Here is a 12516-nt window from a genome sequence, read left to right on the forward strand (position 1 = left end):
TTAGGTATGCATAAACTAGTATGCTAAATTATTACAAATTCTACGCGTTATCGTAACATAATGATAAATTTAATATTATTAATCGATTGGACAACCAACCAAAATTGTATTATAAATAATGCATGGCATAAAGGTAGGATTACTATAACTAGGACAGACAAGCGTGAGCAGTGTACGTTTGACATGAACACAGAAACATTATTTGTGTTGCATAGGTAACCATTACGTTTATCGGCGGAGTTCCGCAGCTTAAAATTGTCTTATTCGTTCCCATTTAATGTAGGTACTTGCATTAAAATTCAACCGAATTTAAATTATTTCCGTTTTAATTTACTTACTTGATTACGACTGCGTTTTATGGGGCTTTAAAAGCGTTTGTTACATTTTTACGATTGTAGATTAAAATATAATTCGATTTCGCTACACTATTTTTTATTACCACGCGTTTATTACATGTGTCTAACTTAATTATAAATTAGGAAAAAAAGGATTAAAGGACAATTGGTCGGCTAACGTGCAAAAAGTTGTACGTGTATTGTTTTTACAATCGGTTCATTTATAACACGGTAGACCATAATGGGTACGTTATTTTATGATTACTCCCCTAATTTGTACTTTTCGAACATTAAACGTTTTTGTGCTACCGTGCATGCTGTAGTGGCAGTTAGAAATTGCGAGATCTTGCCTATTAAAGCCCAACAACAATTTGTTAATTTCTATAACACGCCACGAACACAGCTAGACTTTAGTTTCGCAATTAACTCAAATTTATTGTTATAAAGAATTAAGTGATATGGTTTTGGACCGCCACCGTTTGCAATCCTAGTTCTACAGACGATTCAGTATCGTAATAGCGGCCATTAAAGGAAATTACCCTATCCCCGTTAATAAACGTTAGTGCAATTTCGTTTTGCGTTACCTTATCGAGGTGGTTGTACGATACTGAGCGAAGAAATAATTCTGCAGGCACTGCCTCTTCAACGTTTTTATCGCTGAAAAACTCTCCCCTGCTTTGATTAAAATAATTGGCCGCCCGTGTTTAAACAGCATGTAATGCGTGCAACACAAACATAAACCCTTACAAGCGCGGACTTTAGCAGGACAAAATGTTTTATACATTCCTGGCCTGTGTGTCATAGAAAAAAATATTATCATCAGCCTACATTAAGCTATCCAACTAACAAGCAAATTAAGGAAATTAATTAATGTTAGTTTAGGGTGGGTTTTGATAGTGTTTGTCTTACATATACGTTCGTGTAGTCTCCGAGAGGTTGCAAAACCTAGTTCTAGTTTGTTTGCAAACTATTTTATTATTTCAACTGTATGAGACAGAAAGGAGCAATTACCTCGGAAAATAAGTTTACTCATAGCAAATAAGTAACACTATTAATGTTAGTGCCTCTGTCATTTTTCGCCACCAAAATTAGATAATTATTAAGTACTATTAAAAAGAATTAATGCAAAAATTATTTGCATTTTAATATTTTAAAGGGGGTCTATACACTTACAGGAATTGAACTTCATTATGGGTGAAAAATTTGCAGAAAACGGGTACAATTTCTAGTTAGCGCATTGTTTTGGTTCCTGCTCTAACTAAAATGCGTTTCACTTCTTGTGTGATAACATGCACCAGGTGTTCTTCAGCAATGGCAGGTTCCCGATGTACTGTTCGCTGACCCAATATCACCCGTGGTCCACATAATTGCCGTTGCGGTAAGGTGTAGCACTGTATCCAATCGCAATCCTTATCTTGAACATATTCTGATCAGTACTGTCTCAGGAAATCTTCCTTCAGTTCTTCAATGTACGCATTAGTTTGGTTTAATTTCACCACCCAATCCACTTTCTTCTCGTCCTTTTTAACTTCTTGTCTCAAATAATCTAGCACGGTTTGGTGTTGAATTTTCTGGAGATTCATGTCCTTCCTGGTTTCCCTTACAGTTTCTTCCATTTTGTGTTGACCTCCTTGTAGACACCTTTGGATTTCTTGAACATTCCTCTGGGTTTCTTGTACAAATGTACACTCCTTCGGGTTTCTTGCTGTTCTCTTCGAGCTTCTTCCTGAAGCTTGATGAGCATCTCCATCATGTTTGTCAAGTGTTGGAATTGCCCTGGCCCATAGCTGGCTTGCGGTGTCGGTATGTTATCTTCATTAGCATCACTAGCTTTTTTGGACCCGCACTGACCTGCTCAGATTGCTGGCTAGATTCATCTACTTCAGCATTTTCCTCTTGCATTTCGTGGCTCCCAAAGATATCTTGGTTTTCCTGGGACGACATGTTATAAATTGAATTTGAGTGTCTTTTTGTATTCCATTTCTTAGCATTGGTGGGCGATGCACAGTATTTTTAGACCAATTCCAGTTGAGGGCTTACATTCCAAAATTTAAATAATAATACACCCTATATAGTCATTTGAAAGATATTGTTGTGTCAACTACGCCCGGTGGACTATTAATTTAGTATTAGCACTAATCAGCACCTGCAAAAACGATAGGACACTCTGTATATGCATTTCAATTATTTTTTATTTGTTGAAAGTAAGTTGTAATCTGCGATTGGATACAAGATTCGATCATATTAGTGAATTCTAGGTCAATTTTGAATTTGTCCCAGAGTTATTTGATTTTTGGTTTTGTTTAAATAATGGTTATTTTGTTTTGATTATTGTAAATTTAAATGATGTGTTGAAAGACTAGATTTGTTCAGTCTGGAATTATTTACTTATACTGCATTCATTATAAGAAGGTAGTAGATGGCGCTGTGTTTGAAGATAAACACACACAGGAAAAATATAAAACGGCACCAAATTATTGTCAAATAGAAATATCCAATACTGCAAACAGAAATAAATCGTTGACATTAACAGCTAATGACATTTCATGAGTTTAGTTGACAATAAAAACTAACAGCTTGCAAAATTCGCCATTCATTTTATGTTTCATTGTAATACTGACTCGTGTTTTAACCAATCACACTGAAGGTCGAAGCTTCCCTATGCTTTTTACCGCTATCTTCTTAAAATGAATACAGTATAGTATTTGTAAAAGTTTATCTCATGTTTCTTTCTCCAGTCCTCGCGATAAGAGCGTTATCGCAGCGTTAGATAATTAGTTTCAAGATAAGCACGTGAGGTAAGCAGATGTTAATTCTTTTAAAGACGCAGTATTTTGTTAAGAAAGTAGGAAGTAAGAAGTGAGAAAGGGAAATGGTTTTAAATTGAAGAGGAAGACGTTAATCGAAGCGTTTCGGTCAAGATTTTTGTTTCGTGAGCGTTATTTGTTGCAAAAGTATCCAAGTTTATTGTAAAATAGTCAGTTCTGCCGTTATAAAGTGTTGTAGTAGGAAGTCTAATCCAGTTAAACTCAAGTGTGGGATGCGTTACACGGACGATAAGCGTGTTTTTCGTTTATGAAGAAGTTTCCTAATACCCGTCAAAGGGAACTTTGTCCACCATCAAAGGGCCAATACTAGTTAATGATGATTTTGCGGAGTTAGGGCGTTGTTAATCAGAACTGTGCACCTTTCTTGTGTATACAGGGTGTTAATAGATCTTGCATTAAAGGGCAACTGGTCAAAAAGTTTGAAGACAATTAATTCGTGCTTTTCCTAGCATTTAACCCCTATAAGGGTAATTTTGTTTACATTTATCTACTCTTACTTTGCTACTATAAAACATTGAAACAATGAATTAACAAAAGTTCAACAGCTATTAAAGTTCGAGAAACCTGAAGCCCAGTTTGCTCCGGATTCAAATTGTCATACATCTTTCGAGATTGACTTTCAAAGAGCAATCAAGTTTACCAAACGATACAAGAGGTCCCATTGTTGTTGGTGACTTTTTTCTCGCATTAATTATCAAGTTGAATTTTAAGTTTTTTTTGTACCATTCCTTTGTCTGGGGTCAAGTTTATATAGCTTCCAGATGTAGATTTGTTTTTGAATATGGAAATGTACCGGGCGTAATTACTAATAGTAAAAAATCGATATACTTAATTAAATTTCGACGTGATCACGAGATATACTTGAAATTTTAATTTATATTCATTGAATGAATTTATATAAATATTTTAAGATACGAATTTTTTGTCACAGTATTTGCAATCAAGTCCATTTACATGAGCGTTTATTTGAGAGTGATCGTACCAGAAAATCAGCTTTTAATTTTCAGATTAAAAGTGGAGATAAATAGACAATCCTCCGCAAGGTAAAGATCATTAAAAGATTTTTCATTACTGAGCTATCCATGGTATTAATTATTACGTTACAAAAATTAATTCTTACATTAAAAATTTACCAGTGCCGTAGAGATTAAGATTCATTTTCTACGAATGGGGTTTCCAATCTCTGTAAAGCCGTCACAGTTTCCATTCACTGTAATGTATATTTCATATAAATTTTATTGTAACAGCACAAAATGATTTCGTCGCCACATAGGACACCACAAAACTACAACAAAATCTTCGTTCAAGGAAAAATATTTCGCGTGTGACATTTCTATCGTAATTTGAGTTAAAATTTTCACAAAAAAAGGAGAAAACGTTGATGGGAGATTGGTACAATATAGCCTGAGCAATAATTTAAAAATGTACGAGATAGTTTTGCTACTAATTTTTTTCCTACACGAGTACTGTTTAATCTCGGTAGGACAGTGAGAAAATTTAAGGGTTGTGAGGGCCACGCCGTCACTCGTACCGATTGTAGACTGTTCCTCACACCTTCTTGGAGTAATTCAACAGATTTACTTACAATGGTTACAAGTCTATGAACAATTCGTAGTATGCCGATAGGCATTGCACCTAGTCCCAATTTCAGAGTGTTCTTTCACTTCAGCAGTTTAATTACACGTACCTTGCAGCGTCTTGCCTTACCCACTTTGACCTGATATGGTCCTTTTAAAACCAAATTGTATAATATGTATTCTTTTACACCACTCTCTCAATGGTCGGGCGCTTGTATAGTAATTAAGAGTGAGAATGATTGAAGTGTCTTAGAAATTGATTTGCACTTATTGAACATAAACAATTCCAATCCGCACCGCCTATAATATTGTCAATTAGTCATTTATATACAGCAATATTACCAACTTTTAAAATAAATCGATTACACCGGAAATTTAAACAGCTCTGCTAAACCCCCCAGAAATACATTACGGACTGTTCTCTTTAAAAGCTCAATCTTAAGTACTGAATTGGCAATACCAACTACCAAAATGAAAGAACTATTCTATTCTCGCAAAATTGATTAGGAAGGTCTAAAGTGCTTGCTAGATTTTGCTTCGCCTCACTGTAATGATTATAGAAAAAAAAACTTAACCTTCAACATTAAGCAATTCGTCTTCCACCGCTCGCGATTGAAATCGCACCTCTCCCAAACAAATGTGGAATACTTTTTCATTGTCTACTTCGACGGATTCCGCCCTAGCCATTAATTTGTTTATTTCCCCTCCGAATAACGGAGTTCTATTTAGATTACCTTATTTCAAAATGATCCAAACCCACAGTGTTGGAATTGAAGTTTTCTTGGATCTCATTGACGTTTAGTATGTGAATGATACTTGACATCAGTGAAAAGGTAGCTCCCGTTGGCACAAGAAAATATAAACCAAAAGATGTATTCGACGGACTTGTCCAATTAACAGTTATAGCTCATGAAATAAAGTAATAAACTCGAGATTACGTATAAAGCCCCAGTGTTTAAGCAAATTAACAACTAAGCGTGTGGCTGTGGATGCCTAGAATAATGTTGCAGCATTAATTATTGGACGCAACCGTCTTCTACAGATGTGCTTCCGATTACGACAATTCGCAGTTGCATGACGAATAAATAAAATGGCTAAGTGAAATGCACCCCAAGCAGAAAATACGTCAGGCGTTTGGACCGATTTTATACTTTTCGATTTCGTCAAATACTTTATAGAATCAAGCGACTATTTCTATGCAATGTCTCGATCCCTGCTCAGCTCTTCCGAACCTTTTCCACTTGTCCAATCTTCCTCTTGTATAAGTGGTCCGTTCGACCTTTAGCGATCCTTTCGCCTATTAGCCTTAAAATAATTATAACACTACGGATATAATTACAATGGCCGAGGATCTATAGGTCCATTTACATAATTGTAGAACATATTGCGGTTTCAGACTCGGGCTTAAACTAAATACCTACATCAGTTTCAAGACAATGTAATCGGACCGCACTCGATTTCCCAATTGGCGATCGTAATTATCAGATAACTTGCATACGTGGGCCGTCCCGGCTGATTGGTGGAGAAAATAGAAGTTTCCCGTCTTACGAATCGATGTTATAGCCGACGCAAGCTGCAGAAAAACAACATTAGAATGCCATCGAGTAAATTGGAGCAATTCAAATTCCATTTTCTTTTACAGAAATTACTCTACGTTTACGACACTGTTCTTTCGAATTTCTTTTCTTTATAGCGATCCATTTGGATCACTACAATTGCTGCTTTAACTAATTATGACTTCTTTTACTTCACTTCCTAAACACTCTCCAACAAATAATTGTTTGTCAATTTGTTTTGTTAGGGTATATCGAAAAGAATTGGTTTAAATCCGCAAATGTATCAAATGCACATTTTAATTTGGGAACCTGACAAACACCAGTAAGGTTTATTACCTATGTAGATTAATTGAGTCGAAGTTTTAACTCTTAATTACTTCTAACGTTTTAATCCATGCATATAATTCTATTTTCCGAAAGTCACTATTAAAGATGCCTATCCGTTACCGTTCATAAATGTGCTTTTAGACCGCCCTCGATAAGCCCGATATATCTCCAAGAGCGAAGGGTATTTGCAGATACAGCTGACAAAAACTAATCGATCCATCAGGTCTTTTCCAATTTAAAGTAATGTCCTTTAGGATACATTCCACACTTGCCACGTTCCAGCGTCTTTTGGACCCTGTGATAGGGTCTGAAATGCAGACACGGGCGTTCACCTACCTGGACGACATGATCGTGCTGAAGAGAACGTCCTAACGAACCGTTAGAAAATTTGAGAGAAGTTTTCCGCAGTCTCCAATGGGCCAATCTCAAAATCAACCCCGAAAATTTTTACCGTCCGTCGTTGAAATATTTGGGACACGTTATGAGTCCAGATCCGATCCAGATAAAGTAGCCGCCATAGAACAATTACCGACTCCGCACAATATCAAAGCCCTCAGAAGATTTCCTGGACTAGCATCCTGGCACCGCCGTTTTGTTCCAAATTTTTCAACTCAAGAACCGTCTAATCAGCGTAACAACGATTCTGGATTGTCCCGACTTTGCCAAACCGATGCCTCCAACACAGGACTTGGCGCAGCTCTCACCCTGTAGATTGATTGAGAAGACCGAATGATCGCTTATGGCAGTTGAACTTTTTTCCGCACAGAATTTGGGTCACTAGCTAAACATTTTCTAACTGTTTTACGTGCGATTGATCGTGATTTTCGCCTAATTTTGCTATGACTTCACTTATGATTTTTGCTTTCAGGTGGTACTGCGAACTGGGCGCCTTCGTGAGTTCACGCTCGACGGCTTACCCCGGAACGACTGAAGAACTGTCTTTGTCTTTGGACCGCGCACTTTACTCTCTGGTAATCATCAACAGACCCCGGCCCTACTTAACCCCTACTCTCTTTTAAATTTTTCAGTACGCCCTAAAATGGTGTTAATTAGATAAATAGGATATCTTTAAAGGATCCGGTCCTCGAAAAAATTCTACGATCACAATTCCCCAATCTGATGATCGCTAGCGAGCTTACCTTATGAAGACTAGGAAATATAATCATATCGCTCAATTAAAATTGATGTAATTCAAGCTGCACACCCGAAATCTTGACGCTTCAGGTAATTAAGGAACAGATAATTTCATTGACCGTAATTATCTACATAAATTCTTTATCAAAATATGTGTGGGAACCCCCAGCAGCATCTTGACCTTTTTTAAAGCTTAAAAATTCTATTGTACCTATTTTTGCGATAATAATTCAAAAAGTTAAATCCAAACTCTGGTTACAACTATCGTGTGACTCCGGGTGGAATTACTTACTTATACTTTGGGGTTAAGTGGAAGAGCAGACTGTGGCATTGCCGCAGTGCTGAACTTCGCCCTTAATGTACTGCAATAAATCTTTGTTTTCTTTTTTTGGAACAATTATTATTATTATTATATATTTTGCTAGTAAATTAATTGTCAAGCCAGAAGGTAAATTAATAAAAAAAGAATGGCTTCATTATACGAGGCGGCGGCTCAAAAGCACCCTCGATTCGAAAGAAGCTGCACTGAATACCAGCCAATCCCAGCCTCGCCGTTATGCAATGCAACCACTTTATATTGACTTTACTCGCCTTATCTATTTATTTTGTGCAACCATTATTTTTTTTGTGCCTGTTTTATCACGTGCTTTGTAATAAGCAATAACCGGAGGAAGTTTACCGCTCACAGTTAATGATCTTTTTAATGTTTTCGCGACCTTTAAAACAAAACCCTTGCAGAGTTTTATAGTGTAGACAAGTACACCTCATAAGTTTAATGTATCTTTAGAATTTTGTAGCTCGAATGGCAACATTTTGATGTACGAGTATCTCACCTCGCTGCGCTAAACGTAAAACTTTATTTGCACACTTGAGGAACTAAATTAAATCCTACTTGTCCTAAGTAATGGACTACCTACTCTTTAAGATTTTTTTTGTAAAGTATGATGGAACTTTTTCATTTCCTAAGGGGATCCTCATTTAGGTTTCTTATTTAGTTCACTTTTAGTATCTGTTTTAATACTACACATGTTTGCGGTGACAATTCTGAACCGAAGTGTAATCGTCTCCATCTCGGGTCTCTTAATTATATATTACTTGCCGTACAACACTCGCGCATTGGAGGACATAGTAGAGACACAAATTTCAATTAGGTGGAAAAACAAAACTCCCGTCTTTTAATCACGTGGCGTTTATATAGGATAAGGATAGGTGAACATTTGGTTAAGGGTAGAGCGGGGTGAAACCTACTACAGACAAATTTTGAAAAACATCAAGTTAAATTAACCAGAAGATAATGTAGCGTAAATTTAATTACGTCGTTTATTTATAACAATTAAGTAATTAACAATAAATATACAACAGTCTTAAAATGGATTAATTTATAACAGTAATTACAATTTATCACTCACAATCTATAACATAACAAGAACGCATCTATTTTGACCCTGATCTCAAATATCCTACAATTTGCTTATACAGTACAATGGAACACTCCAGAAAAATAGAGAAGGTTTGCGAAAACGATCTGGAAAGACCTAGAACGTGTCTACTCATTTTTTATAGTCGCGCCAATGACTAACCTTCGACGGCGTCCCCCTGTCTGGGATACTCGTTACAGTAGTAAGGTTTTTATAAATCCAAAAGAAATTGTGGTAATAACCTCCGCCGGAGGCGAAACAAGCACTTGACCAGGATTCATAATTTTGTTTCGCTCAATTTCTTTTTTACAAATCGGTTTCATTGCTTCGTCCCCTTTTCTGGTGATCAAATCGTAAGATTCTTCAGTCTACAGGTCAAAATCTATTCGAAAATTGGGATTATTGCATTTCTTGAGGTTCTCCGAATTCTCCCCCGTTGTCATGGTCATTCAGATTCTTTCTTTTTTTCTAAATCCTCAAATTCTTTAAGATTCATAAAAATCATGACATCTCTCAGTTTTCCCATGTATTTCCGGTATTGTAATTGATAGTCCTTTGACCTACTCACATCCCTAAATATCAAATTGAGAACAATGCATCTTCTAAAATTGGAACCGTTTAAATAATGAGAATGATGTCTTCCTCAGGTAATACAATTAATTTGCTCGTTAATTTGTTTATAGTTATTATTCCAAGGCCACCGGTCATTGAATTGATTAAGTTACTTGTGAAAGATATGATTCTCATTATTTATTCCTCCAATATCTAAAATCCTTCAAATTCTTCATACCCTTTGGGTTTTTTGGATATTTTCGTCCCCTCAAACTTCCCCAAATCATTTATTTGGATTCTTCACATGTTGGAACTTTTTAGATCTATTTTCTACACATTTTAGCAGATCTATTAAATTCTTAGTATTCTTCCGTTTCTTCCCATTATTTAAACTGGTCTAATTTTTTGATACCTTAACATTCTTCTGATTCATTCGATTTTGAATTTTTAAAACTTTTCAAACCTTTCAGAACCCTTTATGTGTTTTAACTGCTTCAGATTCTTCTCACTCTTATTCGGATCTCAGAAATCGGGAGATTTGGTAGAATTTCGATTTTTAAAGAAAATCAAAGATTAGATTTTGAATAATTTCAAGAATTTCAAACAGTCAACGAAAATTAAAAAAATTATTGTTACCAATTAAGAATGATAAAGATGATTCAGACCGACTTAGGGGTAGATTTCATTTGTATATACTGTACAGGTATGAATCCAGAATCCTGGCATGAATGGTTGATGGTATAATCTTGATTTGACTAGGGAATTGTTTTTAGGCGATCGTGTCCGACTGTTGAAGGACAAATTCGGACCTATTAAAGGGAGATCAGTTGGTAAATGGATCAAAAACCCACAATTTCAATGATTTTGTTGTGTATTCAAAGGCGGGTTTCATGTAAATCCGTTTTTGTGTTCAATTTAAGGGGGAAATGTTGTGTAAATTACATCACGTAGACGTTATGTTGTCAGTACCTTCAATAAAGTTGGGCTATGCTATACTGTATGTGGCATAATTTCAATTTTTAAATGGAAATATAGTGGATTTTTATGAATAAACGCACAGTTGGAATATTTTACTTGAACTTGTATGTTCGTATTAATTGGTTTAGCTTTTAGAAATTTCGTTAGATGCGGATTTTTTTCTTTTTAATTTTATCACTTTTGCAATTTATTCAATTTAGATAGAAGTGAGACACATCTGGTTAATTTTTCGTATTTTAGAAAAAGCCACCTGGTCATTTGCAATAAGAAGTTTTGTCGTTATGAAACGCCGTTTGCTTTCGGTGATAAAGAGATGTAGATGTTACAAATAATTGCGCGTTTCATCTGGATAAGTGAGCGTTGATTGGCGATTTATTTGATAATTTTTGAAGATGGAGTTTGTTTTATGGTAGAAGTGGTGTTTCCTTAAATACAGGTTTCGCGACGGTTGAGGAGCGGTTACATGTTTTTACGCCAAATTTTCACACAATCGGCCCTACTTGTTTAGTTGAAGACGCAGTTTGTCATTTTTTAAATAAATTTGTGCAAGAGCAAGTTAACCGTTGCTGTGTGAGAAGTTTGTCCTATTACTGAATAGTTTTGTTGAGTTGTAATACAGCGAGATCTTTCGTTAAGGTTCTCTTCTTATTAAAAATTAAAAGTGTTTACCGTTCGAACAGCCACCGAAAATCTATCCACTTATTAATATGTCCAAATAGGCTTTGTAAGCCTTTCTTTCTTTCAGGAAGCTGATCGAGGCTACCGAGTCTCTCAAATTGAGAAATTTTAAGTTAATCTTGGAATTTTTCATAAATATAGCATATGCAAGAAGTGTACGAGGAAATACAATGCGATCAAAAATGATTGGCTGTCTAGTCGCCTTTGGAATTTTTGTTTACATGGGAAATCCTATTTAACTTGAACTTCCTAAGGCGATTCGACAGCCAATCATTTTTGATCGCCCGATATAATTCTAAGTTTAAATTTTGATTTGTTTTGCGCTAGATGGACAGGTGTTTTGTAGGGGGGCGTAGTGACCGCGTGTCATTGCTCACAGTAAGATGTTTAATCATTTATTCTTTATTTCAAGCTTGCAGTTGTTGTTGAAAATGCGATTTTTGTAGTGGTATAATTACTGCCTAGTAGCACATAAATTAACAAAAACACTAACATATTTTAGACAGGACCATGATTTCAATATTAGAGAATGACAACGTACCAACCGGCACGACCCAAAAACTGCACACAGTATTGTGTGATGCTTATTCAACACAAGGTGTTGAATTAACAATGGGTCTACAAAGAAATGTTTAACTTGAGAAGGTGGAACAACTTTACAGATCACCTGTGAAGAATTAACCTTTCAATAAAGACCTCCAACACTTCAAGAGAGGTTCTTGCATTTACATTGTGATAACAGAATGGCATCATAAATTTGTCGTTAAAGTGCTCCATAGAGGAATTTAGGCAGCGGCAACACTTTCGATATGAACTCATGTTTCTACCGAATAAAAGTACTCCATTATAAATGAGAGCGGTGAAAATCACCATAAAAAATGGATTTCCAGGAAGAAAATATCGCTTCGCTTTCGGCTTCGGCGTGTAAAACAAAAGGGCGCGGGATCACCTCCAAACGCAACGATGGAAAAGTGGAATCCAGCATTTGTTCCCCCTTACATCCGACCGAAAAGTAAAAATATACGCTACAAATCAATATGCAAAGTTGGCAAATTACGCTTAAACGAACAAACTTTCTTTTCATTGTTCAAAGACATTAAGTCGAAAGCAGAAATTGTACACTTAAAACTTTT

At 35.8% G+C, this 12516-nt stretch overlaps 1 long non-coding RNA gene across 1 annotated transcript; it reads left to right on the plus strand.

Annotated features, from left to right (window-relative positions):
• Positions 1 to 518: 518 nt before the first annotated feature.
• Positions 519 to 7864, plus strand: LOC116175403. Its single transcript, XR_004146307.1, has 3 exons — positions 519 to 580; positions 7492 to 7594; positions 7652 to 7864. It is a non-coding gene; the product is annotated as an uncharacterized LOC116175403 (long non-coding RNA).
• The last annotated feature ends 4652 nt before the right edge of the window (positions 7865 to 12516 follow it).

Source organism: Photinus pyralis, unplaced genomic scaffold, assembly GCF_008802855.1.
Source record: "Photinus pyralis isolate 1611_PpyrPB1 unplaced genomic scaffold, Ppyr1.3 Ppyr1.4_LG7, whole genome shotgun sequence".
NCBI classification, from domain to species: domain Eukaryota; kingdom Metazoa; phylum Arthropoda; class Insecta; order Coleoptera; family Lampyridae; genus Photinus; species Photinus pyralis.